The 20760-nt window shown below is 37.1% G+C and overlaps 1 pseudogene; it reads left to right on the top strand.

Annotated features, from left to right (window-relative positions):
- Positions 1 to 15042: 15042 nt before the first annotated feature.
- On the top strand, positions 15043 to 15886 carry LOC131422859 (small glutamine-rich tetratricopeptide repeat-containing protein alpha-like; annotated as a pseudogene).
- Positions 15887 to 20760: the final 4874 nt, after the last annotated feature.

Raw genomic sequence — 20760 nt, forward strand, 5'->3', positions numbered from 1 at the left:
TCTGCCAATCCTCCTCTTTTTTTTTTTTTGCTGAGGAAGACTGGCCTTAGGCTAACATCCCTGCCCATCTTCCTCCACTATATACGGGACGCCGCCATAGCATGGCTTGCCAAGCAGTGTGTCGGTGCATGCCTGGGATCCGAACCGGCGAACCGCGGGCCACCGCAGCGGAGCTCACACACCTAACCGCTTGTGCTACCAGGCCGGCCCCAGAAGTGCCATTTTAAACCCAGACTCCAAGGCCTGGGTTCCAACCATCACACTTGTCTACTCAGAGAATATTATCTAAATAAGACTTCATATTGACTCTTCCAAATTACTACACTAACAGAAACTTATCTTTAATGAATTTTAATAATGAACTGTATATAGTTTTAAAATAATGGCCTCTCTGGGCAGTTGGTACTTCAGTCAACAATCAGCCTCTGTGATTGAGCTCATCAAATAAAACCTTCCACCCGAGCTTGTGTCAGATGGTGGAGCATGCTCTGTTCATTCCATTTCAGGTTACAGTGTTCAGCTGCACAAATTTCAGTGATTTGTTAAGTTGACTAGATATTGGCCCTTGTAGGCTATTAGGTTTGACTAGAGTCTTCTTAGCTTGGTAATCAGACACCACACTGGAGCTAAATACAGTAAGCAAAATTATTATGGAACAAATTGCTAAGGTAACTAAGCAAAAAGGTTTTTTTTCTATTAATAGTCTTTATTCCATATGGAAAAGTATAGTAGTTGTGCAACAAATAGGTATTTTAAGAAAAATTGTCAGGTAATTGTTATTCTAATTTGTGGAAATATATATATGTATATTTGCACAAACACACACATTTCTAATTACGGCTACAGGAGAAGAAAGAAGTTTCCAAAAAAGGATTTAAGGGTAATAAATCACTTACAAATAGTACTGATGTTTATATTATTTAGTCCAAAAGATTCCAACATTTTCAAACAATGTTACCACTAATGTACCTAAACGAAAGACAACATTTTATACTTAGTCCACATAAGAAACGGATTCAGTATGAGACCAATAATAAATGTCATAAACGGTGGTAAAGAAGTTATCCATCCACTGGCTTCTTGAATCTCATTCTAGAATTAATACCACCATTATTTTCTGTTTTCCTGGCAAGAAGTGGTCTAACTTTTTCAAGGTCAGTTTTTGGGTTAGTTACTTTTAAAAAAGAAAGGAAGGAAAGGAAAGAAGGGATAATTTAATGTAATATTTTAAACTTTTCTTTATTTCAGGTCTGAAGTCTTCTTTCATTCTCTCTGTGATCTCCATTCTTTTTTAACTACCACTGCCAAAGCAAGACCAAACAAGTTGGCATAGAATAATTTATTTAATAAATATTTATTGAGTGTGTGATATTTGCAAGGCACTCTATATGGCTTAAGATAGTTAGAGACCAAAAATCAGTTTCTTTCCGTTAATTATATGGATCATTTCTTTAGTTGTTCACTTTGTCTTGACAGAGGATGAATGGCCAATATGGAAGCATAAAGTGAAGAAAACAATTGTGTCCCATTATGAAAGAAGAGGAAGGATTTAGAAAAAGCCAGTGCAATTTTCTATTAGTCAGTTGGCAAGAAACTAAGAAAAAGTCCAAATATTTTGTAATATTTTATAGTATCTTCAACTGTCATACAGTTGGCAGATGGATATAAAATTTTATATATCACATAAAGCTGCCATCAACTCAATGAATATACCTGTTTCACATTAAAATAAATGGAAACAAACACTACCTTTAAAGTTGTGAAGAATCTGACAGAAAATCAGAATATTCAAAATAAATCATATTTTGGCTATGAAAGTGAATTTTGGGAGTTCAAAAGAATCACAATGACCAAAGAAAAAACCTGGCAGAAGTCCTATGAAGACTCTTTTCCCCCAAGGACTTCCTTTCCTTAACACCATTCCAAATAACCATCCATGGGAGAGAGAAAACAATACCTAGACAAAAAGAATGTGATGTTGAACCCATTGGTGAGATCCCAAAGATGAAACAAGAAATCTAAACTCATTATTTCATATCACTTTTCTTTAGCTTTACTATAATTTCCACAAAGTATTTGCCAAAACTATTATTGTGCATGAGCCAGATTTTTCATAAGGCAGGATTTCAGGTATAGTGATTTTTATTTGAATCTGTTGTTTCATTATTGGCATTATTTTTGACGGGCAGTGTGAGTGGTTATTTTGCGTTACCAGGTAGTTCTGGCTTGTTATGTCCCAGTACATAACACTAGCACCACGTGGAGGCCAACAGTGGTACTACATGTTTTCAACTGTAAAGGAAACCACATTACAAGCCTATTCATGCTCACAGTTTGTTTCTTACTACAAAATACTGAATATGCTTTATCCAATCATAATGTGACGCTTTATGTTCTAAGCATAGTCACTTTTAGTGGATGATAGAATGGGTCTTGCCAGTTAAGGGGAAAAGGATTTAAATGCTCCTTGTGGAACATTTAAGACTTAAGAATATTAAAACTCCTGTCCAAGAAATATTTTCTTAACAAAAGGCTTAGAATTTTGAAGAGATGACCACAAATGTATCAGAAACAAAGATGATAAATAGGAAAATATGTCTTGTGAAAATGTGTTGATTAAAATTTAGCAAGCTCAGTTGAAAATTTGATTGTTGGGAGAACTCTAAATTTAATCATCCTGATTTTATGACTATTGTGTCTTATACCTAAAGCATCTCTAATATTATTTTACTATGGGACAATGGTATAATTGCATGTAAATATGTCCTCTTTATATAATCCTATGATTATAATAGGTAATAAATAATGCAAAAATATGAACAGAAAACATGAACTGCTCTAAACCCCACCCTCACTCCATTTGCTTGTCAAAAAAACCAAACAAACAAAATAAAACAGTCTTTCCCCAGAGATCTAAACAGAAAGAATGTTTCAAGGTAGGAGTTCACTTTGTATTAGACAGAACTAAGAAATTAGCATGATTCTAAGGATAAATTAGTGTATGTGCATAGAGCTATGCCTAAAATTAATTGCAGGAGAATTTCAATAAATTGCTTAATGATCTGAAGGTGGATCACTTATCATTGTAAGGAAAGCTATAAAAGTGGAATTTCAATGAAAACCATACACTTTGAAATTTTTTTTTTTGGTAAGGAAGATTTGCCCTGTGCTAACATCTGTTGCCAATCTTCTTCTTTTTGCTGAGGAACATTGACTCTGAGCTAACCTCTGTGCCCATCTTTCTCCACTTTGTATGTGGGACACTGCCACAGCATGGCTTGATGAGCAGTGTGTCAGTCCACACCCAGGATTCAAACTTGCGAACCCCAGGCCGCCAAAGAAGAGTCCTTGAACTTAACCACTATACCACCAGGCCGGCCTCTGAATGAAATGTTAATAGCTAAGCATGAAAAGCTAATTGGTGCGTCGTATTCTTACAATAAGCTTAATAAACTTTATTCAGGACCAAAATGCAAGAATCAACAATGTGTGTTGCAAATAAAGGTGAAAATCAAATTAAAGATTTCCTGAGAGATGTAAATTTTAAAATAAAAAGTCTACTTTACCAATTATTCTCAATGAAGTAAGATTTGTAGCATTAAAAACACAGCATATCATCTATTTATTTCTGATCACCTGATTTAAAATTACGCTAATTTGCTTAAAGTCCCAGAATGCTGTTCCTTATAGTTTTTAACTATAACAATATTAACATCTATATAGTATGAGAATAATTCAAATATAATTGTGTCCATTATGAATAAGCAGTCAAGTAAACCAAATATTTCTCTTAGAATTTTCCGTTATTCCCATTGTTCAGTTCACAATTCCTTGCACCAATTTAATCCTTTTCTATAGGACAAATAATTCCTCTCTGTTGGGTAATCCCCAACTTCATAGAAAAATGAGGTAACGTTTCCCAACTTGAAAATAAATCTCCTGTTCTCTTTTATCCTCCAGCTGAGACCCATTTCTGAGTTTGTTTTTTTTTTAACGTTTAACTTTTTTTTTTTTTTTTGCACTAAGGAAGATTTGCCCTGAGCTAACACCCGTTGCCAATCTTCCTGTTTTTTTGCTTGAGGAAGGTTAGCCCTGAGCTAACATCTGTGCCAATCTTCCTCTACTTTATATGTGGGACACTGCCACAGCATGGCTGGTGAGTGGAGTAGGTCTGCGCCCAAGATCCAAACCCGTCAACCCAGGCTGCTGAAGTGGAGCGCGTGGAACTTTAACCACTTGGCCATGGGGCTGGGCCCCACGTTTCTGAGTTTTTAATAGTTAAATTCCTTCAAATTATTGCCTATACTGTCTTCATTTGTTCACCTCTCATTTTCTCTTGAATTCACTCTATCAATTTGAAATAGGTTTGGTTGCAGGTAGTAGAAAACCCCAAAAAACAGTGGTTTAAATATGACAAATCTAACTTCTCCTTGTTGTAAACACGGTCCAGGGGCAGGTTCAGGGCTGGTGTGGGAGGATAATGAACTCACTAACTAACTAATGAATAACTAACACGAGCACTTTCTATCTTGCTGCTTATCCATCCTCATTAGGTGGCCTCCATCTCACAGTCCAAGCTCGAGCCATCACATCCTCTTTGCAGCCAAAAATAATTGGGAATTAATGAAGGACATGTCCTCTGCTTTTAAGACACTTCCTAGAAACCCTCATATTCCTGATCTCTATATTTTTGAGTGTCACAGCATTCATACCTACAACTTCATCTCTTCTCTATCTATACTCACACCCTCTGGTGGATTTGGAACATGTCACCTTGGCTAAGCTAAACTGCCTTTCCCAGAATTCCCTTTCTTGTCTATTTCTAGTTAGGTTGAGCCAAAAGGGAATCTAGGGAGATTTAGAGTGTGGAAGAGAAACACCAGTCATTTTGTAACACGCATATTGTTTTTTATTTGCATATGCAACTGCTCCACCTTCCCAGGAACCTCCTTCAGGTTTTCCGCCTCTGGGGCCAGGTGTGTGTGTTTAACTCCATGACTAAAGGCCATGGATCTGCTGGACACACACATCATCAAGGTCAGAGGCAACAACTGCTGACACGGATTTCAGTCGTTTCTCATTGGATTCAGGTCCACACTTGTGGATTCCAGCTTGTTATTCCTCTCCCATTTTACGTCCTTCTTCTCTTCTGCCTGCCTGCCTTGTGTACTTAAGAGTCAGGCATCAGACTTGAAGACAACAGCTTTACAGAGAATTATTAACTAGCTTCCACAAATGTATAAAGTTAAATCTCTGTAACAAATCCATATATATCTCTTAGAGTTGCTATTTCTTCTGCTGAATCCTGACTAATTACACTTTCTAGTAATCTCATCCAAGACCATAGCTTTTCATAACATCTGTGTGCTTGAGGATGCCAAATTTACATCAATAAACTCAACCTTTCGATCCCTCCACTAAACTCAAACAGATTGGTATATCCAATTTCCACTTCAATGTTTAACAAACTTGTTTACCTTGACATGTTCAAAGCAGAACTCTTGGTTTCTTACTTGTCCCTCACCCTCTTAATCTGTAAACCTATCTCCCCCATCTCAGTAAATGGAAATGTTTAGGTCTTTTCCCACTGTTAAGAAACAAAAGTCAACTGAGTAAATTTGAAGATCTAATTGGCTTTATTCATCGATTCGTGAATCAGGCACATCTCATCTAGCAAACAGAGATACTCTGAGGAGTTGCACAAAATGGAAAGTTTTTATAGGAAGGAGGGTGAGGCAAGGAAGTTATTAGCAAAAGAAAAGAAAGGATTATTTTGGGCTAGAACATCTTCTCCTGGTAGGGGGGTGGGGAGACCACCAAGGGTGGGTGTGGGGAGGAGGATGGAGAAGGCCCCGTGGGTGGGTGTGGGGAGGAGGATGGAGAAGGCCCAAGTGACAGATTACCTCATTGGTACTGACCAGAAAATTCCAGACTGGTGGATTAAGTTTACATTTCTGGGGAAGGTAGAAACTGCAATTAGGTCAGGTATTAAATCTAGGTTTGGTATCATGGGCTTTAGCAAAAGTGATGCCATCTGGGGCCTTTGGTTTTCTCTTTAACACCACCAATGCTTTTCTACTCCATATCAATTAGGATAAAAGTCAAATCTTTATAGTGGTCTAGAGGTCCTTTTTGATCTGGCCTCTGCTATGTCTTCCATCTTATCTATCATTCTTCTTCCTCACCCCGCTGGAACCACGCTGGCTTTCTTGGTAGTTCTCAACCTGGCTAAGCACACTCCCACTTCAGACCCTGTGCACTTACCATTTCTCTGCCTGCAGAGATTTTTCCTCAGAAACTCATGTCTGACATCAGAATGACTCTAAATTTTTATTATAAATCAAAAAATTAAGAAGATATAACTACTAAGAAAATAAGTGCTGAACATAGTTAAATTATAATTTATAATGCTAAACACAAATTCTTGTATTTCAACCACCTACAAATATCTATCATGATGTTTTTACATGGGAGAATTTTTTTCAAACCAGTACTTAGATGAAAAGACACGTTTTGAATCCTGCTTTAACATTATGTAGCTGAGTTCCCTTAATCAAAATATCACCTTTTCCTGAGCATTATTTTCTAGCATCTGTAATGGAGATAGCTACAGTAAGTAAGCTTAAGTAGAACAAGTATTTTGAAACTGGTATGATTATATTCAAAGCTTTAATATACAAACATTTCTATAATTTTTCTATATTGTTTTTGTATTAACATTAACATATTAATATATTTAAATAAGTTCTTCTATTTTAATTTTTTGGGGTATGAAAAGATCTGCCTGAAGTTCTCTAAATATGTTGGTTTTCTTTTTTTATTTCTACTGTTACTGAACCAGGCTCATTTTGCCTGCTGCATGGTATGCCAATCACTGAGACGATGAGTTTCAGCAGAGAAAGTGTTTATTCACAAGGCAGCCAAGTGAGAAGATGAGAGAACAAGTCTCAAATCTGCCTCCCTGAAAATGGGGATTAGGGATATTTATGGGATAGAGGGGCAAGGTGGTCTGAAGTGTGGGGATAGATGATTGGATGTAAGGAGAAGTGAGGTAATTGATGATCTACACAAGTGTACTCAAGCTTCATGACTTTTCATAGGACACGTGTTCACAAAATGGTGGTGTTAGCATGACCTGAGGGTGGAGTTTTAAGCCCCCTGATGTCAAAGGGTCACCTATGTGGCATTTGCGCAGCCCAGTTCATGAGTCAGTGGTCTTAATGGGCCTGAACTGGACAAGGAGTCGATTCTGAGTTCCTGAAAAACTTAGGCATCCATTACTATGGTGACTCAAGCACCAGAGATGTTATCTATAGGGTAAGCTTTAATAATGCATTATCTAACCACTTTTGCAAACAGACAACAAACTGAGTATAGTTAAAGCAAGTTGGCCTCTGGTTTCACTACTGTTTGAAAAGTAGGTTAAAACATTTTTTTTCTCTTAAGAACTCTTATCAGATACTTCTGGAAATAACATTACCAAAAGGATAATTGATTTTTCAAAATTTAAATAACTTGGCTCTATGTCATTCCTAATGTTCCATATTCAGAGGCATTGTTGTAGATAAGGAATGTCTCCTGTGTAGTGTTGAAGAGATGTAAGTACTAGGCAACCCGACACCTCTCCATTCCCACTAATGAAATGAACGACCTTCGCAGAAAGATAATCTAGCCTCTCAGAATAAAAGAAAGCTAGTATCTTACAGTCAATATAGAAATAGTCTTTAACACATTTTCAACAAGGCCAGAATTTAAAGGCATATAAAATACTTTTGAAAACTATGCTGAACAATTTAATCTGCAGAGCAAAATATTTTATAAAATCTGTATATTAGAATAATTTGATTTATTTTAGCGATTTGTTTCTTTGCAAAAATAAACCCATTAAGAGATTTTTAAAAAAATATTCATTACTTACATGTTGGCATAATAATATTTATTCTGACCAAATTTATAATCCTTGACTGGGTGGCATTACCATTAAAAGCCTGGGTGTATACTCATTTCAATGTATTCGTCTCAATGTGCTCATTTACTCATTATTGAAGAATGAAAGAAAATATATCAAATACTTCAAGTTAAAATTAGATTAAGTTTTATTATTATCAGAAATGAATAATTAAACATAAAGAAACTTTTGGGGGTGATAGATATATTCGCTATCCTGATTATAGTGATTGTTTCACAAGTGTACACGTGTCAAAACTTATCAAATTCCACACTTAAGTATGTGTATTTTATTATATGTCAATTATACCTCAATAAAGCAGTTTAAAAATCAGTAATTAAAATATTAGGTATAAAATTTTGAACTTATAAAATTTTTTTAGAATATAATCATTCAAGATGAGCCTAGTATAGAAAAATTTTGAAAAGAAAAACATCTTAAATCATCAAGCTCTGTTCTAAGTAAGATGAACATTTAAAACTATATTTGGCATTAACATACACTCCTGACATAACAAAACTTTTGTCTAAAAACTAATTTTTTTTCCTTTTAGCAGTGATCAAGACCTTGTTTCGTTGAGGATAAAGCTTCAAAATTCATCTCTTCCTCTCCCCAACAGGGCACTGCGGGTACCTTGGGTTTCCCACCACTCTGGTCCAGAGGAGCAGAGACAGCAGACACAAGACTGTATCATGTTCAATACCCATCCTTCTCAAAGGCTATTCACTCTCCTTTTAAAAAGCTCTGCTATTTTGGAGCTTATACCTTTTGAACTAACCACTCTCTTCTCACTGATGTTGCCTACAACATCTTTATTACCTCCAGTCTTTCATCAGAGACTATGGCACTTATCGCATGGCATTCTAAATGATTTCTGTATTCAGATGACTGACTTACTCAACACTTTCAATTCCCTGACCTTCTGATCACCAATGATCAGCTTCTCCCTAAGCTTCAATCTCTTACTTACAACTGCTAAAAAGGAAACCACAGGCCCAAAATGGTATCGCTTGTGCCGAAAGCCCATGATACCAAACCTAGATTTAATGCCTGATCTAATTGCAGTATCAACCTTCCCAGAAATGTAATCTTAATCAACCAATCTGGAATTCTCTGGTCAAGCACTAGTAAGGTAATCCATCACCTAGGCCCTCTCTGTCCCCCAGAGGAAGAAGAGGTAACGACGATAAAACCTGTGCCAGTTCCCTTCTCCCCCAAAAGAAGATGTCCTGACCCAAAATAACCTTTTCTTTTCTTTTGCCAATAGCTCTCTTGCCCCACCCTTCTTCCTATAAAAACTTTCCATTTTGTACAACCCCTCGGAGCACCCTTTTAGTTGATAGATGGGATGCTGCTGAATTCATGAATCACTTAATAAAGCCAATTAGATCTTCAAAGGTACTCAACTGAATTTTAGTTTTTAAAACAACCTGGATATCTTTACCGCAAAACTGATCTATTTCTAATAGCATTAATTCTGTAACCATCCTCTGGGCAAAAACTCCTCTACCGCAAGTTTAATTCCTCAATCCTTCAATTTCTAAACCTCAGGCACCAAAGAGCAGGTATTCTAGGTTTTACACCCATAGGGTCTCTGTAACTATTCAACTCTGCCATTGTAGTGCAAAAACAGCTGCAGGCATTATGTAAACAAATAGGAATGGCAGTGTTAGAAATATAAGACTTTTTTTATGGACACTGAAGCTAGAATTTCTTACAATTTTTACACATCTCAAAATATTATACAGCTTTGATATTTTTGCCAACCATTTAACAATGGAAAAAATTTGTTTTAGCGGCAGATTATAAAAAAATAGGGCCAGATTAGGGCTGTGGGCTATAGTTTGCAACTCCTATGTCTCATCAAGACCTTTCGATTACTCACCTTTTGACTTTCTTCCAACTCATCAGCCCTCTCCTGTCTTTACTTTCCTCATTATCATGCTTTGATTCTAAGTTTGCCCTATTTTAATATGCTATTGCCAGTAACCTAAACTCCTTAGTCCCTCTTTTTGTTCTTCAACCATCTGGTAAAACACCAGCCTTGGATTAACCAGATTACCTGTTTTCTCCATGACAGCCCCAAGGTAGCTAAGCACTGCTGCAGAAAGTCAGGGCAGGGAGAAAGGACGTTACACTAAAGATACAAACACTAACTCAACTGGGCTCTCTGCACTGCCGGAGCTGAAGTCTCATCGCAGACTCTATTAGGGAAGGATCCACTGCCAAGTTCACTCAGGTTGTTGGTAGAATTCAGCTTCTTGTGATGGTAGGACTGAGGACTTCAGTTTCTTACAAGCTGTTCCTGAAGGCTGCCCTCAGTCCTAGAGGCCACCCATAGACTCTTATCATGTGGGATTCCCCAACATAGTCAGTAGCTTCCTCAAAGTGAGCAAGGGAGAAAGAGACTCCAACAAGATGGGCAGTACCATCTCATATAACACAGACATAAACGTGTACATCCCATTACCTTTGCCATATTCTATTGTCATATTCTATAGTTATATCACCTATAAGATAGAAATGCACCCTAAGTCAAGAGAGGCATATTGTACTTAAATGGAAAGTTTAAATGTCCATTTCATGATATGTGAATTGCCTCCTATTTGACATTCATTCTATTCTTTAAACAGCTGTTTTGCAATAATTTATTACTTGAGAGGCACTTTCTATTTTAAAGGGCTTCCAATCAGTTGTCAGTAATCTTTCGAGAAAAGGGTGACATAATGAAAAAGGTAATGTAACAGCTAGATCTTAAGTTAGCATGAGGGAAGCCATCTTAGGGAAAGAAAGTAATATTGTAACTGTGATCCTCACTCAGTAGTCTCTGAGAATGCACTCTAGCCTGTATGTAGCCTAGATGATTAAGCACCTCTCCCTTTTGCAAAATACATGATCTGCTTGTTCTATGACTCTTGCTTTTGTATATCTCCCAGCTGTGATAAGATGATAACTTTGTCCTCTGAGTTCCCCAGGAACATGACAACCTCCAGAAAGAAACCCTCTGCCTTGGTATCCATCACAAATGACAGAAGAAAGAGATAATGTGGCGCCTTGAAGTTCATCACACTGGATGGTCAATATCCTAAACCCCCTCCTTCCCTGACCATTTCCCCTATATAATTGCCTCAAGATTCTGTATGATTTTAAGATGGTTCTTTAGGACACTAGTCTACCATCTTCCTATTATGCTAGCTAATCATATAAATTTTCCTTTCTCAACCACCTGCTTGTTTGCAATTGATTGGCACTGGATTGTGGTGAGCAGAACAAGCCCTTTTTCACTCAGTTACAGTAATTTTAAGATCTATGTATGCTAAAAAAAACAGTTTGGTCATATTCACTTTGGCTATTTTTACAATTTTGTTCAGATTGTCTCTATTCAAAGCCGCTCTGTAGCCTAGGCAGTTTGTTGTTGTCTTTTTTAGGTAGACTCTAACCAAGTTGTGACTAAAGTTACATCTGACCTAATAATTTGCTCTTTTCATATATAAAATGACACTCTTTTGGAAAAGTATTCATAATTATACTTTGCACACCACTGTGGAGTGTTAGCTTACCCCATTATTGAAGGATCTTTTATTAAAATATGTTTCATCTGTAAGGCAATCCTCACAGAATAAATCCCAAGAATAAGTTTTATATCAAGGTACAAATGATACACACAGATGCATGCACACAAACATATGCTTTGTCTCTCAACAAATTTAGGGAATTTGAAGAAAGTTTTGAAGAAATGCTTATCACTTGTTAGATTTAAATAAATGCTTATAATTTGTTAGTTCTATAAAATAATCACATTTTTGGAATTTAGACAATTTTAAAAATGATTAAAATTTAACTAATATTCTACTCTTTGGTTCTTTCTATCTCTAAATTGGAAGACAATAAATTACTTTTATAATAATAAGAAACATGGCTGTGATATTTTTCACTCATAACAATAAGTGAAGGAAAGTCAGAATTGCAAATGGTGTAATTTTTGGCAAGAAGCCAACAAAACTACAGAATTCATTTCAGTGTTTTTGTATTTGATGTATTATCTTTGTCACCACATCACTATAAGGATTTTGTTATTTTCAAGCAGGAGGAACCATACTATTCACACTATTTTTGTTTTTCTCCATGCAGGCAGTGTACAATGGACATCTTCGCAGCACTTTGGTGTGATCTCAGGTATCCAGGTGCCCACCCTCCCTTGAGGTGATTCTTCAGTTGATGCTCTTATTCATCTTTTGAAATCTATAATTAGGTTTGCCTACAGCCATTCTGTTTTTAGGTTTAACATGTTAAACTGAGTAATCATTACTCATTCTCCAAACTTTCAGTTAGCCTGAAACTGTGTTTTCCACTGCTGTTTTAAGATACCAAGGCCTCATAAAATGTGACACACCCTTATGTTAGAATACTAGCCTGCCATTTAAAGTCATGTTTTTTGGAAGCCCACTTAATAAGATGCAAAAAGCTGATGAAATAGTATTAGATGGGAGAGTTATAATATAAAATTGTATATACAGTAATGTTTGCCTGTATACAAAAATATCTTGCTAAACTGAGAGTTTAACAGTGTCTGTCTCTGAAGGAAATGGTTTCCATAATTTTAAATTTCTCCTTTACAATTTTCAATAGATTCTATAAACATATATTATATACATAATAAAGAACATTTTCTCTTCTTTTCATGATTGTCTTATTTTATTGTCGTTTATTACTGTCTTTAATATAATTTGCAGGTGCTTGAGACTAGATCCATTCTATTTGCAATTCTACATTTTGCTTCTCAAATATTCTATTACTTTTGCATAAAAAGTCACCTTATGGAAGATTACTATGCTGTAGAATAGAGGTCATCAAATTATATCCCACAGGCAAAGGCAGCCCACAGCAAGCTAAAAAAGGTTTTACATTTTTAAATAGTGGGGAAAAAAGTCAAAAGAATAATATTTTGTGACATGTAAAAACTAAATCAAATTCAAATTTCAGTGTTCATAAATAAAGTTTTGTTGGAACACAGCCATATAAATTTGTTTCCATATTATCTATGACTACTTTTTCACTACAATTGCAGGGTTGGGCAGTTGCAACAGGAACTAAATAGCCCACAAAGCCTAAAATATTTACTATTGAGCCATTTACGGAATGTTTGCTAACGCTTGATCAAGATCTTGGCTTCTCAAATTTTACATGCATACATATCACAAAGAGGATCTTAAAATATAGATTTTGATTCTGGGGCCTGAAACTCTGCATTTTAAACAAGTTCCAGGTGATGTTGATGTTGCTGGTCCATGAACCTCACTCTGAGTAGTAAAGCTCTGGATTACCATTTCAATGTAATATGCAAAATGCACTAGTTATAAAAAAATAAAAAACAAAAACCCATATCATTTCCAGGGCATTTTCCATTGTGTTTTGTGTGCATGTGTGTCTGTGTGTGTTTGTGGGACATCAGATCACTCTTTTATTGAAAATCAACAATAATGGATCTGGACAGATTGTAAATAGGGAGAGAGAAAATGTATAATAAAATAAATAATTAAAAAGCATTGATGTACAGTAAATTTTTAGTGGAAAATTTCTAAATGTTCTAACATATGTCAAGTATTCAATTCACTGACATATACCAGCAGATTATATTTTCTAATACAGTAATTGACGTAAAAATAGAAGAATTAAACACACTACATTCCTAGAAAGGCATTAAAATATTCAATCCTAACATATAGTTATGCTCTGTGTAATAACATTTCGGTCAACGACAAACTGCATATACAACAGTTGTCCCATAAGATTAGTACCATATAGCCTAGGTGTGTAGTAGGCTATACTATCTAGGTTTGTATAAGGACACTCTATGAGGTTTGCACAACAGGAAATCACCTAACGATGCATTTCTCAGAATGTATCCCTGTCGTTAAGGGACACATGACTGTACTAGTGATAAATGTGCATATAAAATCTATAACAATTATTAGGTTATATTGCTTAGTTCTTTCCACTTGTTGAGAAAATTATCTCAAACTATGTTAAAAATCACAAAGAAAATAACTCTGGTAAATTATTCTAAGTATTGGTTATACGCAGTAGGAGTATCTCTAAGCCTCTCTTTCTCAGTCTTGACAGAAGGACAAAGTAGGCCATTGCATTGGAAGAGCTTTCCCAGGGAGGAACTAAGGGGTTACAACTCTGCTGTGTGGAGTGCTGTTTGGAGTCTCCCCTCTTTCTAAATTGCTTCCCTTCCCATTAGCCTGGAATGGTAAGGATAAGTTTGTGATTACCTTTTCTTGGGAGGTCCCTTTGTCCTTGTAAGATTTAGCAAAACTAGGGAAAGGGTGCTTGGGGTCGCCGGTTTATAGCAGATCTTCTCTAAACCTTAAGGAGAAATATTTCCCTGTTTCTTGTTAATAGGGGAGGATGTTCTCAAGAACAAGATCAGGAAAAAGGCCACTAAGTCTAATTCCAGTCGAAACCTTAAGCTAGAGGGATAGTGGAATTCCCAGAGTATTTTGGGATTAAAGCCCTATAATAAAAATAAATAAACACATAAATTTATACTTCCATTTACACTGTAGTTGCATTCCTAGAAAATTTGATATATTTTAAAACATGCCCCCAAAACTTTTTTTTATATGTAAAATAAAACGAGATTCCAGGTTCAGATAACATAAATATTTCAATTATAGGAATGTTAAGCAAGATATTTTGAAGTTATGTGAGAAATTTTTCCTTGTGCCAAGCTGTTCTTGTATTGCAGTATGACTATCATCCCTGGCTGTCAGCTACGAAATGCTAGTAGTGCTCCATAATCATTGTAAAAACCAAAAATGCCCCCACGAATCCCAGACGTTCCCTAGTGGTACAAAACTCATTAAGAACCCATGCTATAGAGCAAAGAATCGGGATAAGTACTACTACTACTACTACCACCACCACCACCACTACTACTACCACCACTACTACTACCACCACCACTACTACTACAACTACTAAAACACTTCGGTTTTCTGGATACATTACCTTAATTCTTTTAGCAATGAGTTTATCTCAGCCACTTAAAATATGTATCCTTTTCAAATAACTTCAAAAGCACAAGAATGTACATTCTTGCACGTATTTTAATATATTCTAATCCAGCGGCTGGAGACCACTTTGGGGAGATGGTGGAAGACAGCGACCTGGCCCTCCCTCAGCCTCTTCCGGAGACATCTGAAGCAGCTGCCGGGGCAAGGAGATGCCTCAGGTCCTGAGAAGCCCCGAGTGAACCCCCGCTTCGAGGAGGACTCAGCTGAGGCAGAACATCTCAAAACCAAAGGAAATGAGCAGATGAAAGTAGAAAAGCTTCTGCGGAAAAGCCGAAGAGGCCCGCGTGGTCTATTTTAATAACAGAGCCGCGGCCCACAGCAAACTCGGGGACTAGCGGGAGGAGCGGGAGGAGCGGGACCGCCAAGCGGCCGTCTGCATAGACCCGTCCTATCGCAAAGCTTACGGCTGGAGCGCCCTAGCCCTTCCCAGTTTGAACAAGCACCCCGAGCCGTGGTCTGCTACTAGAAGTGCAACCGACAACCAGACAACCAGAAGTGCAAGTCGAATCTCTAGACAGCCGAACTGAAGCTGAGAGAGGCGCCGAGTCCCATTGGAGGTGTCAGCAGCTTTGACATCGCCGGGGAGCCGAAGAACCCGAGCTTCAGGAGCATGGCATCAAACCTAATGAACAATCCCCGAGTTCAACAGCTCGTGTCTGGGATGATTTCGACGGCCACAACCCCTTAGGGACTCCTGGCACCAGCCCTTCGCAGAACTACCTGGCCAGGCTAATCCAGGCGGGCCAGCAGTTCGCTCAGCAGATGCAGCAGCAAAATCCAGTCAACAGAACAGCTCCGAAGTCAGATCCGAAGTCAGACCCCCAGGGCCAGCAAGGACGACCAGCAGGAATAACCGCCCACCAGTGTCAGCGCCATCGTGTCCTTCCCTGACTGGAAGCCTTCTCGGGTTTTGCTGTTATCCGTTATCTCCCATTGGACTGCCCAAGAGAGAAAAAGAAAAAGAAATTCGACCTGCATGTCGAAAAGAAAAAAAAAATTGCATATCTTTATATATCATTTGGATATCATTAATATGGGCCTACCTACCTGTTCAATTAATTTCAGGCCTTTTTGTTAGGTTCTCAATCTTCTTTGCCTGTCAATTCTGAGCTTGGTTAACAGCTAATTTTCTTCATTCATTCATTCAACATCTACCAAGCCCGTGTCTGTGCTTAGCACAGTGATTAGTATTTTCTTAACCTGGTTTAGCCTTTAAATCAGAACAGGATTATCTGATTCTGTCATCTAAAGAGAGAAGTTGAGCCCTTTTCTTCTTAATGAGTGTGTTCTAGTTCTATAAATCTATCAATATTATTTTACAGTTTATTTCCACTAATTCTATGAAAATTATAAATTTCATGCATCTAAAATTCTTACACAGAGGAAAACCATTCACCTACTATTGGTATCTGATCTTATTCCTTTATATTTTAAGTCGATTTCTCTTTGAAGATCTGGTTTAAATTTCTACTAAACATGAGACACCTGAATGAGTACCACAAGAAACCGATTATAATGCTTTCCTTTATAGCATGTTATATTTTCTGGGAAATAAGCCAGAGTCTGATCTAACCCATCTCAGCACTTTTAGCTTTCAATACTTTACCACATATTGCCTTGCAAAATCTTCTGCAAACTAATAAAACATATTTTTCCAAAATAGATTTCCATTTAAGTATATTTACTAAGAATCCTATAGAACTATCTGTTAGAGTTAGGATAATTTTAATTCCGTTTTTCAAGTCTTAAATTGTGACCGAAGACTTTTTGAAAAGTTACCATTCTTATTGTGTTTAATGTTTTTCCTATTCTCTTTCCTCCCTCTTAGAACGTGCTGTTAAATCAAGAGTCCCTGTGGAGGAGAGGTTTCTAAATGGAGAGCTGGACTAACTTTTTTCCTTTTTGTAATTTAGGATTGGGCTCCCAGGTTGATTCATAAGTCTAAAAACAGGGCAAAACATTTTTTGCTTTTGTCAAGCAGAAGTCACTTCAACAATATTAAAAGCACTGTAAATGACTACCTTTGACAACTTGGAGCCCGAGGAGGTTCTCACAGCTCTGGAAATGGAAGCAGCTGGACTGGTTAAGTGGTGGTGATTCAGCCTGAGTCAGAGGCCCACACCCAGATGGAAAAGGCAAACTCTGTGGGCTTGAGGGGATCCCTAGAGCCTGGGATCCCCTCTGGGACATATCATTGTGTCTGGACTGGCTTGGGTTTCAGAGAGTGTTTCTAGCTCCTTTTAATTTTTCTTATGGTTCCTCATCCTTCTCATCATAATTTACAGGATTCTTTATTTACATTTCCAATAAGTACGGGAGAGTATGAGTACTTGCAGAATAAATTCAGATATGCCCAGTACTCACTTGACATGACACAACCCCAGAGAAAGCATCAACCTGCCCATACCTTCCTTTATCTGGAGGAGTCCAGATATTTCTGGAGTAACCAGAGGCAACAGCACTTCACGTGTAACAAGCTGGCAAGCAGATCACCATACACGATATATGGTACTACTTTCCTGCCCACCTAATCCATTTTAAGAAAAAAAATAGCTATCCGCCTTGGTCAAGAACTCTGCAAAACACTCGACATGTTTGATCTCCATTAATCTATTACTCTGTGAGGCTGACATTCTTATTATCCCTGTGGTCATGCAGCAGGTGATTCATGGAGCCAGAAAGTGAACACAAGGTCTTTGATTCCAGAGCCCAAACTCTTACCAATTATGATGGTTGAAAATCAATTGTACTTTTTTTCCTGAATAAATAATTTGTTTTAAGAAAGAAGAAGCATAATCACCGTGGAAGAGTCAAAATCTACGTAACAAGCATATGTTAAGCAAAACTATATTCAAGTACAGTTGCTCAAGAATTCAACAGTGAATAAAACAAATGACCTAATGGAGCTTACATACTCTGAGGAGGAAAAAGACAGTAAATAAAATAAACGAGTAAATAGGTTGTACAGTCACACATCCTTTAATGATAAGGATATGTTCTGAGAGATTTGTTGTTTGGCAATTTCGTCATTGTGCAAAATTATAGAATGTACTTATACAAACCTAGATGGTATAGCCTACTACACACCTAGGCTATATAGTACTAGTCCTGTGGGACCATGGTCGTATATGCAGTCCATTGTTGACTGAAACGTCGTTATGTGGTGTGTGACTGCATTGTGGTGGATAATAAATGCAATAAAGAAAAAAAATCAGGAAAGGAGAGTGGATCATGGAGATGTTAAATTTTAAATCCTGTGGTCAGTAATGATCTCCTGCAGAAGGTGATAATTTAAGATAATTAAAGACCTGAAGGAGGTGAGGAAACAAGCCCTTCTCCAACCTCAGTCCAACCTAACCTCCAGGGGAAATAGCATTTCAGGCCAAAGAACGAGTTCAAAGGTCCTGAGGCACACTGGGGCATTGGTGATCCAGGAACAGCAAGGAGATCTGTGGGCTGTAGTGGAGTGAGAAAGAGCAAAGAATGGGAGATGAGACCTCGGGATAGGGAGGCAGGAAAGGGGAGACCTCTACTTTGATGAGAATAGAAGCTATTGTGTTTTAAGCAGAGGAGAAACATAATCTGCATGATGTTTTTAAAAGGAGCACCTCTGGCTTTTGTATTGAGAGTAGACTGGGGGAGTAAGGAGGGAGGAGTGATCAGCCTGAGAGACCTAGGAAATATACTTCAGGAATAAGATGAAGTTCCCTTAGACCCAAGAGACAGTATTGAAGGTTGGGGGAAATGATTTGGATTCTGGATATATTTTATGGGTGGAACTGACAGGATTTGCTCATCAACTGGATATAGGATATGAGGTAAATAGCTGAGTCAGACCTGGGCATCTGGAAGAATGAAGATTTATTAGTCAAGATGTAGAAAGTGGTGGATGTAGCAGGTTTAGGTGTCTTGCTGAGCAAATATGATAAAGAAAGAAAGAGATAAGAGAGTAGAAAGAGATAAGAGAGTGGAAAGAGTATGCAGAATGATTGACCACAGAATGTAATTAGACTAAAGAAGAATGATAAAGTAGAGGTGGGTTGAGAGGGACAGGATAGAGAGGGTAGGATCAAGGACTGTAGGCCCTAGTGAGGCTGTAGGGTTGTTGGAGTAGGTACTGGAAGGGTGATTAACTTAATCAACATAAACTATGGCTCCCTCAAGTCAAAAATTTATTAGAATATGCCCTAGCCAGAATCCCTAGTGGAGGCTGGTTTCTGAGTCTCTTATGTTTTCTATTTCCATATTAGCATTAGATAACCTAGATTCCTTAAAATGATTAAGGACTGAATGGTTTTCTAATTATCTAAAAATCAAAGGCTCCAACACTTAATATTTGAGTACAGGCAGTTCCTGACTTACAATGGTTTGAGTTATGATTTTTCAACTTCATGATGGCGTGAAAGCAAGAGTCATTCAGTAGAAACTGTACTTGGAATTTTGAATTTTGATCTTTCCCGGACTAGCAATAAGCGGTACCATGCTCTCTCATGATGCTGGGCAGCGGCAGTGAGCGCACCTCCCAGTCAGCCACGCCATCACAAGGGTGAACAACCGATACACTTACAACCAATCTGTACCTACACAACCATGCTGCTTTTCACTTTTAGTACAGTATTCAATAAATTACATGAGATATTCAATACTTTATTATAAACTAGGCTTTGTGTTAGATGATTTGCCCAACTGTAGTTAATGTAAGTGTAAGCTGAGCATGTTTAAGGTGGGCTAGGCTGAGCTATGATGTTTGGTAAGTTAAGTGTATTAAATGCATTTCCACTTAATGATATTTTCAACTTACAGTGAGTTTATCAGGACATAACCCATCATAAGTCAAGGAAGATCTGTACTTATAAGACAAGATTTGGCTATTTGGAATATATTTGAAAATTCCTGGACTAAAATAGATTGTCCCACGTTAGCAGTCAAAACACATCTTCTGAGCCATAAGTCGTTGCATTATGAAAGGATTAGAAATGAGGTAATATATATCAGTATAGAGATTTAAAGGTTCATTTTAATTCCTCTCTACTTTTTAAGATGGATGGAACACACCTTCAAAATTTAACATCAATATTAATCTGATTGGCAATCTTCTATAAAATCATTTTAGAAATATTTAATACCTAAAAAGTAGATTATGATGAAGTTGTATTTTCTTAACGTATCTTTTAAAAATAGAAGAATGTCAGTAATTGCAATTTCAGTCATACAAATAATTATTTTATTCCTATGTGTCTCATAAGTAAATGGGGCATTGCCAGTTTAGATAAAAATTCTACGTGATAGATCCCCACGTTTTGATATTAGCCATGATTCCTTGTGGAGTTTGGAAAATACCTGGTAGTGCTGTTCTCTAGGGAGGTGACTTTATTTTCTGTAAACATCTGCATGCTCTATTCCCAAGCTTTTGAGGAAATATAAGTAAGTTTTCATTAAAAAAATACGTGCCCCCCAAAAACATTTTTTTATAATGCCAACTAATCATAAAACAGAATTTTCATGGCCAATATGCATTTTTACGACAACCACTTCTATTTGTTATTGGCTAATATTTTACTCCTTTATTATTCTTTTACTCTCAAAATGATTTCATTTCTCAACACCCTACCACCTTACTGATGGTGGAAGCATGTTTGAACAGCAGTACATATTCTCTATGTTGTGACTATCTACCCACTACATAGTTTCTAGAAATATTTCTCTATAAAGATGGAGGTCACTCATATA

The sequence above is a fragment of the Diceros bicornis genome, chromosome 3, assembly GCF_020826845.1.
Source record: "Diceros bicornis minor isolate mBicDic1 chromosome 3, mDicBic1.mat.cur, whole genome shotgun sequence".
NCBI classification, from domain to species: Eukaryota; Metazoa; Chordata; class Mammalia; order Perissodactyla; family Rhinocerotidae; genus Diceros; species Diceros bicornis.